Here is a 10,479-nt window from a genome sequence, read left to right as displayed (position 1 = left end):
GACTCAATGAAGTCTCGTGAGAAGTTAAAAGTTCCTAAAAGGGCTCTGAGGGAGGGGACATCGGTGGGTGCAGGCAGCTTGGAAATGACCTCCATTCGCTGGGCGTCCGGGGTACGACCCTCGGGTCCCAGGGTCAGACCCAGGTACTTGACGCTGGTCCGAACCAATTGGGCCTTTTCCCTGCTGGCCTTGAACCCAGTCTCGCGGAGGAGTTCCAGGACTTCCCTGGTGATTTGGCGGGCTAATTCTTCCGTGGGGGCGTGGACTAAAATGTCATCCACGTAGCTCAGTACGTGGGGCCTCGAGGAGGGTTGGAGGCGTTCCCACATCTGGACTACATGGGCATGACAAATGCTGGGGCTGGAGTGGAATCCCTGGGGTGTCCGCTTGAATGCGTATTGCTGGCCGCGGAAAGTGAACGCGAACTTGTACCAGCAAGACTCATGCAACCGGATAGAATGGAAAGCGTTGGCCAGGTCTATGACCGAGTAGAACCGGGACCCAGCGGCAATGGCCGTCAGGATCTCATTGTACTTGGCCACAACCGGGGCAACTGGAGGGGTGGTGGCATTCAGGGCACGGAAGTCGACCGTCATTCTCCAGGTCACTCCATCTGCTTTCAGAACTGGCCACAATGGGGCGTTGCAGATGGACTGCATCGGGAGGATGACGTCCCACTCAAGGAGTCCTTCTATAGTCTTGGCTATCCCTGCCTCAGCTTCTGCTGGGTACTTGTACTGTCTTTGGGGAGGGGGGTCCTTTCCTTCAATCAGGACGCAGGCGCCCTTCACTATCCCACACTCGGCCTTGTCTGTCACCCACACTTCAGGAAAGTCCTGAACCCAGGGGTCTCCTGTGATGGGGGCGAGAGGAAGGGGGGCCTTGAGGGCTGCGCATCGGTGGACTGCATTAACAAAGTCGGGGCCTCCCGGGATGCGCCACAGGAGCCCGTTCGCTAGGTCAATGGTCAGTCCCTCGGCACGGAAAAATGGCATGCCCAAAAGTCCATCGTCTTCTCCCCGGTTTGCGCATGCCGAAATCCGGGTGGCCAGGTTCCCAACGGAAAGGGGGATGTCCTGCCAGACCGGGGATTCCTGCATGCCGCCTCCAAAACCGGCGAGCTGCATTGTAGTGGGGGTCTGGGTGCCCTTTGTAACTAAGGTGGGCCGGAGTATATTAAGGGAAGCTCCGGTGTCTATAAGGAGAGTGGCAGGCTTCTTCTTTTCCCCGGGAGTCCCGATCCCTGCCTTTACTGTCGGTCTCCCCCATGTGTCCGGCTTTAGTTTGGCAACTATGCCCACGGAAGGAGACTGGGACTCGGGGCAACCCTATGCTGATCCTGCACTCTGGTCGGTGGAAGCGGCGCTTCCTCTAAAGGGGTTGTTGGGGCTCGGGCGCTCCCGAACCGCAGCTATCGGGGGACTCGAGAAGGGAGGGTCTGGCGGCAAAGGGGGCGCCGACGGAGGTACTGGGGGCTGCTGCTGGTCTTCCCACTCCATGATCGCCTTCATTAGAACGGACGTGGGCTTTCCGTCGAAGAGCTCCATGTTCGCTCCAATGTTTTTGAGGCGCATCCAAAGTTCCCAACGGAGGGAGTCCCTGGACTGGGGCGTGCTGCCTCGGTCCCGGTAGCCCTCGTGGTCGCCCTGCGATGCTCCCCAAGCATTAGACTGATCTGGAGGCGGGTAGATCTGATGGTGGTACGGGTGCGATGCTCGCGAGTGAGAAGGGGCTATGGGTGCATCCTGTAGTCGGGGCTCGTGGGGTCCTTGCTGGGAGGAGGAACTGTAACTCGGGGTAGGCGCAAAGGAAACTCCCGGGCGGTAGTCCCTCGGTCCTCTTCCCCGGTTAAAGCTATTGCTCCTTCCCCTCAGGATTCCTCCCCTTGCCTCCGGATACGGGCTGCGTCCCTGTGGTCGGTACTGAGAGTGAGGGCCATGATTGGCGTAGGTGACTGCACTTATCGGCTCGCTCTCCTTCCTACGAGAGGCCGGGGGCTTCACATGGCGGATGGCGCCGGTTTCTCGCAACAGGCCAGCAATGCTTCTGATGCGAGCTTCCAGGTCTCCCCATGAGATGCTCCCGGGCTCTACTCCTGCTAGCGCTAGGCGGGTGGTACTATTGAGTCCATCTAAGACTGCCCGTCTGAATTCTAGCTCATCGAAGTCGGGTACATCGCTTGCATCTAGGTCCACTTCGTCTGCTAGCTCAGCGAGAAGCTGCTTCCTAGCTAAATATGCCTCGGGGTCCTCTCCGGGTTTTTGAGATTCGGCAATGTACAGGGCTTTCAAGCTTTTGGTGGGCCACAGGAATGCACAAATTTCTTTAATTGCTCCGTACTGACTGCGGGTGGCTAACCTTCGGTTCGAGATATAGGCATTGAGGGCCGAAACTATCTCAGGGGCGGCGCATTGGCGAGCCAGTTGGGCTACATCGGAACCACTAGCGGAGGGCTGGGAGGTGGTCACATGGGTGAACCACTGGATGGCTGTGTCCCGGTTTAGGGGTCCCATGCGATCTGCTATGGCTTGGAGCTCATCGGGCCTCCAATTGCGGGTTTCCTTAACGACCCGGTCTGTTTTCCTGCCATCCTCGTCCATGGATACTATTTCCTTGGTGGCTATGGGATGGAGGGGCTGTGGGACTTCCTCGGGCTGGGGCGACTGGGATGCCCAGCTATCCTTACCATCTTCTGGGAGGGCCAAGAGGGCTGAGGGGTGTACGGCGGAAATTACGGCCTGTTGCATCCCTAAGTGTCGCTTTAGAGCCTCTAGCTCCCTCTTACAAGCTGAATGGTCCGCGGCTGCGGTTTTAGACTGGTTGTGGTCCGCCATGAACCGGGCGGCATGGGTGAGCTTGGTAATCTCTTCTTGTCCCTCCGTTAATGCGTGCTCAGCCATATCGGCACGAGCGGTGGCCGCTTCAGCCTTGTGCTGAGCGTCCTGGAGGGCGGTAGTTAGTCCTTGCTTCTCTAATATGAAATTGACGCGTTCGGCGCGCCACTCAACTGCCTTTTCCTCATGTTCTCTTTCCTGTTCGACTAGTTTGGCCCTGAGGCTCTGGATTTCTAGACGCAAGGCGTCCTGCTCTCGTTTTGACCTCTCCTCTAACTCCTCCTGTGCTGTTTGCAACTTGCTAATTAGGGACACACTGTCCTGCAGGGCGGTGAAAAGTGCCCAGGCTCCATATCTGTCCTTTTTGCTAGCCCTAGGTTTCTCCTTGTCACAGAAGTCCTGGAAGGCGCTTCTAACTATCTGGAGTGGGTCGGGTCCCTTGAAGGAACCGGCTTCCCAAGGGCAATCTCCTTTCTTAACTAGCCACTTCTCCAGGCGGGGCACGGTGGGGTTTGCCCGGTACATTTTTCTTTTTAGTTTAAGGCTGATCTCGGGGGAGGTTAAAGAGTAGATCAGCGACACCAGGGGTGGGGCGATTAAAGCTGCTCAAGGGTTTTAACAACTTCTTCCTCTCTATGTTCCTTTCGGGAGGTTTATCCTTCCCTCAGGTCCTCAAGGGTTTTTACCAGGGGGTTTTAAGGTTCTACTTTTAGGTTCACAAGGGTATTTTTAAGGGTTCTACACTCGGCTCTTCTCCACCGGGGGAGAAGGAAAAATTCCTATTCCCGTTTCAAGCTTGCCTACAAGCCACGGGACCAGGAAAAGTTTACTGGCTCAGAGGGTGCTCTCAAGCTCTCTAAGCCCAAGAACAAAAATGCCCAGTGCTTCCAAGCCTCTGCCTAGAAGCTAAAGCTCAGGGGTCTCCCAAGCCTCTACTCGGAAAACCAAAGCTCAGGGGTCTCCCAAGCCTATGCGCTCAGAAAACCAAAAAGTGTTCCCAAGCCTCTGCTCAGGAACTGCTACTAAGGGGGTCTCCTAAGCCTCTGCTCAGGCAACCAGAAATGCTCCCAAGCCTCTGCTCAGAAGCCAAAATGCTCTCAAGCTCTCTGCCCAAGAACTAAACTCAAAGTGTCCCCAGGCCTCGTGCCCAGAGACAAACGGTTAACTGTCTCCAAGCCAAGACCAAAAGACTACAGCGCTCAAGGACTGCCTCTGCACGTCCCCAAGCAAAATTGCTCAGGAGTAAAACCACGGTACTCCCAAGCGGAAAAGCGCTCAAGAGTTCTAACAACTCCCAAGCAAAAGTGTGCCCAAGAGTCTACCTTAAAACTCTTAAGCACGGTGCGGCCGGCTGCCGCGGGGCTTCAGGAACCTGGCTTTAGATTCCCAAAGCTAACTAACTAAACGGACTATCGATCCCTTCACGTTTCCTCCGGAGCGGGGATTGAAGCCTAAGTGCTGGCAGGAACGGGGTTTGGACGGACTTAGGAGAGACGGGGGCGGGCGGAAGAGAATTTTATATGTGCTGCTTCAGGATATATATATCTATAGAGCCTACTTCTGGGATCCCACCCACATAGACGCGTTTAGGCGGCCCGGAAGGTGGCCAGGAACTTCACCAGTTCAGAGGTCCTCACCCACAGTACACCGGTTATAACGGCTGGAGGGCCTCGCGGTGCACCACAAAAGGCAAGTAGTCCAAAGCTGGCTGAAGGAGGAAATGGGGAAAAGCCAACCCACAAGATAGAAATGCTCACTAGAGCCACACACACTCACACTTTTAATTCCCTGAGCTAAATTGCGCTCTTTACACTGAGGTCTGGAAAATTTTCCTCTAAGTCAGTTCGCTGAAAACACGCGTGTCGACTCACGTGTATTCACACGAACCGGGTTATGCCCGCATTCTCCACCAGTAAACTGTTACCAGAACTGCTCTTTTATTATAATGGGGAATTAGCTGTAGCAGTCTGTAACTATTAATATTAAGCGAGGATCATAACCTATGTATACGGAGGTCCTGATCCCAGACACTCTAGTGAAAAAGAGGCAGACAACGAGTCAGGTCCAAACACGTGTATTAGGTGTGGCGTAAGCCTAGCTTGCACAATCATACAAGGAACATACAAGGTCTAAGAAATACAGAGTAGGAAATACAGAGACATTCGCATTAGCTGGTTCCCAACGATGATAGGGGAAATACTCACTTATCCTGGAGCGAAGCAGAGACACAACAGCGAGAGTGGCCCAATGCCAGCACTGGGACCACAGACGGACAGCAAGGAAGTCTGGATAGGGATGGCCTGAGCACCGAGTGGTCTGGGAGACCAGCTTAAATACCCCAAAACGTACCCTGGGGCTGGTGCTGTACTTGGTGGTTCTCACAGATTAAAACAAAGGGTCTAATGGGCTACTGAATGGCTTGGATGGGCCACTTTGGTAATCAGATCGTGATAAGTGACACCTCAGGAAAAGGGGACAAAAGAGGGAGGGGGAAATCCAAGTGGGCTGAAAGGATGTTCCAGCGGACAGGGCTTGTCCTGATGTCATCGGCTTTGGAATGCGGAGGTTTCTTTGAGATGCATTCTCTAAGTGCTTGGGATGGTCGGCACTTAGTTCCTTCTCCGGGGCGGCTCCTAAGATATGCAGAGCGGGGCGAGGGGCTCTCGCTGCGGACGTGGTGTGCCCGCTTCGCCGAAATGGCTTCTCAAAGCAGTCTTCTTCCCAGGGTCTTCTGGGTGCCTGAGAACATGGATGCCGGTTGGGCATAGCTGGGGCTGGATAGCAGGCTGCCCGGTAGCGAGGGCAAGCTCGGCGACCGGCTCACGGGAGGCTCCAGGCGGGAACTGACCAGGGAGCGCCTAGCCAGGCTCGCTGGAGGTTTCCCCGGCTGGCGCCCGGCTGCTAGCAGCGGCTTGGGCCCATATGAGGCAGGCTTCCATGGAGGCAGGGGAACAACACTTTAAAACACAGTCCAAAGCAGGGAACAGGCACGGTCCGTGGCAGATGGCAATGCAGGCACGGGGCACACTTGTAACACAGTCCAAAGCACACACTGGGAAGTCCAGGCACAGGGCAGGGCAGGGCTGCCCAGGAAAAGAGTCCTTTGTGCAGTTAACCAAACATGGAGTCAGTAAACTACACAGTCTATAACAGCAGCAAGGTAATTGACACGCAGGCAGGAAACTGACACGTGTATCAGAGTACACACACGTGCACAGCAGTCTTTGGGTGTAGCAGTAAAACAGCAACGCAGGAAACTTTAACACAGTTCATAGCAGGCTTCAAAGCAGGGGAGGGGGCCTACTTGGCAACAACTGTACCTTGGTCTATTTGTGCTGGTCATTGCACTGTACCATCATCTGTATCTTGAGATGTTTTAGTAAGTTTTAGTGTGTATATATATGTAGCCTGTTATTAAGGCCTTATGTTTTACTCTTGTTTTTATTCATATTGGTGCACATCTATAATAAATACTTTTTAATATTTAATATATAGAGACATACTTTTAGGTTGTTACTTAACCCCTCTTGTGCCCATCCCCCTCTGCCAGTCTGGTCCCATCCTTGCACCTGCCCCTCCTCCACACCTACCCCTCCCCTCCCCCTCTGCCAGTCTGGTCCCCTCCCTGTTCCTGCTCCTCCCCCTCCACACCTTCCCCCTCTGTCAGTTTGGCCCCTCCCTCCTTTGCCTGTCCAGTCTCTCCTCCCCACATCTGCCTCTCCACAGGCCAACAACTCTTGCTGTGGTATGTTTTAGTTAAGGCCACAGAGCTGTAGAGTGGTATTGCCATGGGACAGCAATGTACTCTTTAGACAAGGAGTATCACGTGTTCTCTGGATACTGATCTTTGGATCCTGATGCCAAGAGATAATGTGAAAAGTAAGGAGGGAAGCTCTTGAAGGAAAACCAGCTGTTGGCAGAAATTGATCAGTCATGGCATCGTAACATGACAACATGCAAGAATCACTGCCAATTCATAACAGCTTTAATGGTGTGAATTTCTCCGGGGCAGGTTTGTCAGGGAGGTTTCCCTACCCTAGGGGCATCAAACAGCCTGCAGCAGTTGCTCTGCAGGGTCCTCCCACATTGCACCATTGCTAGCCCAAGCCTGTTGAGGCCCTTGCAGTCAGCTGAGCAGCCCTTCCAGCGGCTAGCTCTGTGCTCACGCCTGGCTCTCCAGCACCTTAGTTTCTGTGTTAGAATTAGGCCAGCCAGTGCTTCACAGATTCCTTCCCTGTCTGGATAGCTGCAGAGCAGAGATTTCTGAAGAGGACAGGCTGATCTCATGGGAGCACTCTTAGGGTAAAGCTAAGGTCTATATGGTGTGTGTATGAATTCCTAATGTGAATCATTGTTTTCTTTTGCTTCCTACAGATTCCCTCCTGTCTCTTTTGCTGCTATGCATTTAGAACAACATTTCTGGAATATTTCCCTGTTTTTCTTGCTATCTTTCTGGATGCCTGCAATGGCAGACCTGGATTTAGAGGACTGCCAGAAATGGCAGCAAGGTAAGGCGGATTGGGGCAATCTCTACGCTGTGGCACCAGAAGCAGGGGTGCCAGTCATTCCAAAGTCAGACCCTTTGCTGGAGGTAGCCAGTCTGAGCATGTGGCACACCTGATTTGTTCTCACACCTAGGCTCAGCATGTTGCTTTGGTCTCAGATGTGGGATGATGTAAGAAAGAGCAAATGCTTTCTTTTCTTTTTTTTGAAGAAATGTCAGAACTGAATGGTGATGCAACATATAGAATCTGACCAAGGCAGGAAGGAAGGGGCGTGGGATACTAATACTAATATACTTTATACTTTTAAATTTAATTATTCCACATAGCACACTTCTATATGCTAAGTTGTTAAATCAATAAAATAAGACATGATTTGTCAGGAAAGTAAGTTAATGAATTGCATACATATCAATTCCCCCCCAAATTTCCCAGGTTATGTAGCAAAAAAAAAAAGGAGGGGGGACCTTTTTCCTATGGCTTCAAAACTTGTGGAAATTTTACACCACTAGTAAGAACAGTCCTTAGCATCCAGCCTTATGGTATGGTGGTTGCCAGCTTCCAGGCTGGAAATCTCCCAGAATTAGATCTGATCTCCAGCCAAAAGAGATTACCTCAGGTCAGCAATGTATCAGGAGTGTTTGTCAAGACTGGCTATATTGTCAATTGAAAGTGGTGTGGCAAATACCATAAATTATGATGATGCTGTGAGAAGTTTTGAAGGAAAAAAAGCCAGAAAAGTTCACTTTTAGTTGAAGTTAAGTAGTTATCTGCATTTTCTCCTAAGGACATGATGCCCTAGCAAGAGAGTTTACTTTTCATATATCTCTACTTTGCATCTGCTGTGGATTCTTTTGGGTGTCAGAAACTTGCCTTGGCTAACCAATAAATGTTATTTTTCTAGAATTAAGAATTTGAATCTATTTTCTTTATTTGGGTAGTGGGCTTCCATTGTTGGATTTTAAATTTCCCCTGTCGTACCACATTTGTCTTACTGGAACATTGACAGCTTGAGCTCGCAATAGCTCTTGTTTTAGGAGAGCCCACCCTTCGCTTGCTCCTCTCCCTTCCAGTATTTTTTGCCATGGAATGACTCTCATCAGGCCTCTGAGTTCCTTAAACTCTGTCTTCCTAATATCTAACATGCATGTCTGCCTATGAACTCCCTTGGCTCCCTACAACAAAAGGAATTCTAGGAGGAATGCTTAGCTAATGATGGATAAGATAATGTAAAGTTGTTATTATTAACAATTCATACAAGTCAACACAATTTATTTGGTGGTTTAAGAGTTGTTTATTATATATCTATATTAAAACATTGATCATATATGTATACATAAAGAAAAAATATAAGGGGGTGCCATTTTTCACTTTTGCCCCCCCTCAAAAAATATGTAGATCCGGCCATGGAGCCACGCCAAGAGGCACCGGGCGGCTGAATAAACTCCTACGCCTTTGGCTTCACAGAACAGCTGTATTCCCTAGACACCTCTGTTGCCTGTCATCATGACTCAGGCATGCCGACGGAGACGCAGAGAGAGTGGCAGCGCAGCTCTCCAGCACGTGATACCTAAGCTATGTGCCGGCCGGCGGGCTCCTCCCAGCTGAAAAACCGGCGCACGCGGGTGGTGCGTCCAGTGAATTTGGGATTCTCCTGAGTCCTGAGTAGAAGCCTGGAGCGCGGAGGGACGTCAGACTCGCAACCCGGTAGGTTTGCCTTGCAAAAGACACGCTGGGGCACACGGCTGAGACTGTTTCGCCTTTTGGTGCCCCCCCGCCCCCCCCCGCCTGCTACATCTAGGCTGCGAAATTCCGGGAGATTTGGGTGGGGGGTGGAGCCTGCAGAGGACAGAGTTTGAGGAGGGAGGGGACTAAAGTGGGACATAATACCATGCAGCCCACCCTCCAAAGCAGTCATTTTCTCCAGGAGAACCTGCTTCTGTCATCTGGAGGTCAGTTGTAATTCGGGGAGATCTACAGCCACCACCTGCAAACTGGCAAATCATGAATCATGAAGCTATCTGTTTGACATGGCAGAGAAACAAGATGATGCCTCGGGGACTTAATGAAGAAGTGGACTGGACTTACTGTGTCTGAGATGGATTTGATTTGATTTGGACAATGGCCCTAACTGAATGTGTGGTGTGTCCCAGCCACTCTGGTGTTCCCTTCCTTCTCTTCTCCCCTCCACATCTGCTCATCTCATGGGAGAGATTACATCATCCCTATACCTTTTCATATAGCTGAATTTTTTTAGGTTAAAGTGCTTCTGTATCTTTACTACAGATTGATGTAACACACTCCTATACATTGGAAACCAAGCCTCAGGTGGGTTTGTGATTGGATTTGGAGAACTTAGGTCGTTAATTAAGAGCATGTTAGGGAACAATTTTATAATTTGATACATTTTTTCTTTAGAGTGCAACAATAAATGAAGAGCATTGTGTGAATGTCGTCTTGGGTCTACTGTAACATTGCAGTTTATCACACAATGCTAGAGGTAAATTTTGACCCAGTATTTTACCTAGAATAATTCCAGCACTTTAGAATGGACTATATTATATTAAAAAAATTCCCTCCCCACTTTTTTTGTTTCAGCTCTAGATAAAACACTGGGAGCATTGCATGATTGGTTTCCATATGTGTGGTGTGTTTGATCATAAATTGTTTATAATTGACCACTAAGGAAGGCCTAAGGGCCGAAACGTGCCTGGTCAGTTCTGTACTGTACTGTACCTTGGTCTATTTGTGCTGGTCATTGCACTGTACCATCATCTGTATCTTGAGATGTTTTAGTAAGTTTTAGTGTGTATATATATGTAGCCTGTTATTAAGGCCTTATGTTTTACTCTTGTTTTTATTCATATTGGTGCACATCTATAATAAATACTTTTTAATATTTAATATATAGAGACATACTTTTAGGTTGTTACTTAACCCCTCTTGTGCCCATCCCCCTCTGCCAGTCTGGTCCCATCCTTGCACCTGCCCCTCCTCCACACCTACCCCTCCCCTCCCCCTCTGCCAGTCTGGTCCCCTCCCTGTTCCTGCTCCTCCCCCTCCACACCTTCCCCCTCTGTCAGTTTGGCCCCTCCCTCCTTTGCCTGTCCAGTCTCTCCTCCCCACATCTGCCTCTCCACAGG

The sequence above is a fragment of the Eublepharis macularius genome, chromosome 4, assembly GCF_028583425.1.
Source record: "Eublepharis macularius isolate TG4126 chromosome 4, MPM_Emac_v1.0, whole genome shotgun sequence".
In the NCBI taxonomy this organism is placed as follows: Eukaryota; Metazoa; Chordata; class Lepidosauria; order Squamata; family Eublepharidae; genus Eublepharis; species Eublepharis macularius.
This window is presented reverse-complemented; position numbering follows the sequence as displayed.